Source organism: Lagopus muta, chromosome 10 (genome assembly GCF_023343835.1).
Source record: "Lagopus muta isolate bLagMut1 chromosome 10, bLagMut1 primary, whole genome shotgun sequence".
Classification (NCBI taxonomy): Eukaryota; Metazoa; Chordata; class Aves; order Galliformes; family Phasianidae; genus Lagopus; species Lagopus muta.
The window spans coordinates 16,796,286-16,800,711 of NC_064442.1; positions in this window are offsets into that span (position 1 = coordinate 16,796,286).

The window sequence follows — 4,426 nt, forward strand, 5'->3', positions numbered from 1 at the left end:
CTGCTTGATGCTTAAGAATTGAATAGCAGCTCAAGGTAGAACAAAACTGACTAGGATATATTCATTCAGAGAGGAAATACTGGAGCTTCCAAAGCAAAAGCAGCATGATTTGCAGTTTTTCACTGCAGTGAGACAGGTCCAGATATAGGGATATCACTGGGAAAAACAACAGCACAAAAAAATTTCAAGGTGAAAGGCCACAATTAGTTTCTAGCAGTTATCATGTATAAATGAATTTCAAGGCTTAATTCATGCCTGAACTGAATCAAAAAGGGACTTCAGATCATCGTGTAAAACACTGGCATTACAGAACACATGAGATTGACTCGGATTTGTGCTTGCAGAATAGCTGTCACTTTCTGCTTGAAAGTTACTGTAGAAAATGTCAACTAATGGCAAATTCTGTATTTCTAGCATCTTACATCTGAATGAACTTCAGTGATATCTGCCAAGGTCCTGGCTCATCTCATCAGCATCAAGGCAGACTTGGCATTCTGATCAGCTGAAAGATTGAACTTCTTACAAGCAAGTTCTGTAAATATCCGCTGTGTTCCACTTGCAGGTGAAATCATGCTTTTGCCCAATCAATGCTTTCTAAATGACTTCACTAGAACACATGTACTAGGACTAACATTCTGCATTTTTAAATATTTTTTTTCCCTATTAGCACACATACAGTTCTGTTAGAGACCAAATCGGTACTTCAGCCATTCTAGTGCTGATTTTGGGGGGAAAAGTTGTACTGCTGTAGCCTCATTAAATCAGGTCATACTTAGCATTGCTAAGTCTACCAGCAAAACAAAACTGGCACTGCAGTTGGATGACCCTAGCTGTGTCCTCATGTCCTCATATCAGACAGTTACTGTTAGGATGAAGGGGGAAGGGCATGGATGGATGGATGGATGTAACGTGTTTGGTATGTTGTCATCTATTTTGTGTTTATTTTTGGAATTTACTGAGGGGTTTTTTGTTTGTTTGTTTGTTTGTTTTTTGTAAGGGTTGGTAGATGCATTGGATGGGATAGTGAGTTTTCATCCAGAGATAAACCATACATTGGTGGCCTATGTGTGAAATGAGTTCATGAAGTCCACTTCCTACTGCATTAGTGTGTTAATATTTGCTTTCCAAATGGAGTCTGAACAACATGGATGAGAATTTGCAATAAGCTGTCTTCAGAAAGAGTACAATTCCATCCCACTTCTGCAAATGATGGTACAAGACAGGGCTGTGGTAGCTATCAAATTATCAAATAACACTCCTTTAAGGTTTTGGACAATGGTGATACTGTATATAGATGCCTGATATGTCATCATGTTATTATCTGCCCCAAGCCCTCCCTGGGTCATTGAAGTGTTCCACTGGACGTTCCACAATATCCTTTTTGTGAAACTTGGAAAGTGTGGGATTGATGAGTGGATGTTGAGGTGGATTGAGAACTGGCTGACTGTCAGAGCCCAGAGAGTTGTCCTCAGTGGTGCATAATGGAGGATCTGATTAATTTTAATATCTAAAGGGAGGTGAGAGGCAAATGGATGAGGCCAGGCTCTTCTTAGTGGTGCACAGTGATAGAACAAGGATCAATGGCCTAAATCTTGAACATAGGAAGTTCCATACAAACGTGCAGAAGAACAACTTTTTGGTGAGGATGACAGAGCACTGGAACAGGCTGCCCAGAGAGGTGCTGGAATCTCCTTCTATGGAGATATGCAAGACCCAGCTGGACGCCGACCCGTGCGACCTGCTGTAGGGAGTGCTTTAGCAGGGGGGTTGGATTCAATGACCTCTTGAGATCCCTTCCAAACCCTGCAATTCTGTGATTCCAGAGAATTACCAGAAATAACGCTGTGATAATAACAAATGTTGCACATGAATGACTCCATAGAAATAGAAGTGGTTCTGGCTCTCATTGTCAAAAGGATTAAGGATCAATGAAAAAGCCACCTTTTGACCTTGTAATATGTCTGATGGTGGATAAAACCACTCATGGAAAAAAATGTTTCCTTTCCTGGTTGATTTTTTTCTAGCTATGATTCTGTGTTTTGTGAACTAGCAGGTGAGTTTTATTTGTACTTTCTTTGAGGCAGTAAAGCATCTGACACATAATATTGTCAGCATCATTGACCTTAAAAACTGCACAAATGTTGACAGTTCCAGAGTGTTTTCTAAAGCACTGCAGAAGCAGCAGCTGAGGGTGTGTTACGCTGTTCTGGAGATGATACTTTTATTTTTATCAATCTTTTTTGCATCCTCTTATATGCTTTGAGATTCATTGCAGCTTAGCCTGTTACTCACACATGCAGTCCAACATTTCAGTTCTGTGCTGACCAGCATCAGTATAGTAATAAGCCATTTTAATGATGTCTAAGTGTATCCACTGAAAGCCTAATTATTCAAGTAAACATTTCTTCAAGTATTGCTGCTTGAGATACATCTGAGATGTACTTTTGTTGGTATTCAGGAGATCTGAGGCTGGAAAGAGCTAGTGTTTTATTGAAAAGGAACAATCTCCTGAGTACATCAGCTAAGACACGGCTGAGTAGGTTCAGGAGCTGGAAAAGGTTTGATGAAATGTTTGAGGATAGCCTGAATATTTAGCCTGCTAGCTCTCCTGTTTTGGGACAACATGGTGGAGTCTAATATCAGTTATTTGGTAAAGTCAGAGCTTTTTTTTTTCCTCACTATGATGATCTATCTCTGTGAATGTGGTAGAAATGAGAAGCCCATGTTGGTTATTCACTCTTATAACCTAGGTTAATCAATGTTTATGAGCCTTTTAATCTAAACTTTGTGATGCTGTAACTATTCACCTCCATTAAATCATATAAACTGACATATAAATCTCATATAAACTGTACCATGGCAGGATTAAGGCCAGCTCATGAATTACAGCATTAAGGGGTAGCCTCGTTGAAACACTCTCTACCAAACCCCTAAACAGTGTTACTGAGTTCATGCCAAGACACTGTTTGAAATGATTTCTGTTCTGAAGCTGAGATCACGAACTGAAGAACAAGACCCAAAATTTATAATGTATTTGCAGGCAGAACTTCATGTTGTGTGACTGTGATGGCTCAGGAGTGTTGGATAAATGTTAAAAGGCAAAAACAGCTATAGGAACCATCCTCTGTATAGACTTTGGTGGTTAGAAAGTGAAGACAGACACCTTATGGGGATTTGAGTCTAATAATATTTCCTGATTATCAAGCTGATGATTTAATGGAGGCTAAAAAAGGGAAGTGAGTTAATGAGAGGTTTTCCTTAGTGAAAAATCACAAATAAAATCCGAAAGAAACTCAGATATGGTTGAATTTTAGCTCAGTTTGTCTTACGCAAATTCCAACTGATAAGAAAATAAGAACAGGATGAGGAATTTGTAAAACTGACTGTAAATTCTCTTCCTAATTTTGTAAAATAATGGCTGAATAAAATAGATTGATTTTTCTAGAGTGCATGGCTCTTATGTCTCTTATGGTAGAAAAGGTGTTCTCCAGATCTCTAGCTTCTTCCTTGAAGTTTACTGAGGTGAATTCTCTTGGGATGAAAAATACAAACATTTTTTAAGTGAGATTGTATAACATGATGAGGAGGAGATGGGAAATAGACCTATGAAATGGCCACTGCAGAACAACATGGCCTAATAAAATAAAATAGATTTATGTAGCCAGCTCATGTAAGGCACTGGAGATCCTCCTGATGTCTTTGAGGATGTACATATATAAAAGGGGGAGAGGAACTAAAATTCTAACTAGGGGAAAGTGCTTTTAAAGTTTCAGTAGATAAAGTATCTGTCAGTGGAAGATGCAATGCTGGGGAATATTTCAAGCAAGATAGTCTTAGCAAGGCAGAATGCAGGAAAATGCCATGTTTTGCAGTGATTTACTGCACATTTCTCAGTCCACTTCGTGGATTTGTGGTGGATTTAGGTTAGGTAACCATTTTTCTTTGTCTTAGTATCTTGGGAAGTTAATTCCCACCCACTGTGAACTCAGCCATTATCTTCCCTCCAGCTTCCTCTCTTCAAGGCTTTTGATTCATATAGAGAAGAGAAAGTAGGTCTCAGTGTTTAACTTCACTTCCAAAACATCAAGTGCTATAGAAATATCTAAGATAATTGCATTGTTTTCTTTTTTCATTGCTCATTTTAGTCCACAGATCACTTACAGCCTTTGCTCTTGCTCATCACAAGTTCTTGTTGATATTTGCTACAGCTCCTGCCTGAGTTTGAAATCTGCTTATTTTAGTTCTCACCAGGATCTCATCCATGAGCTTTGGTCAGTTGTTCTTTTCTGCTCCCTGATGAAATAACTCTCTTCCTTTCAGTCCCTAGACTGTGATCCAAAAAGAATTTGATGCTTGCTTCAGAATGACATATCTTATCTCAGAAGCTCCTTCCTAACTTAGGTAGGAGTATCTTGGTATAGCTTGA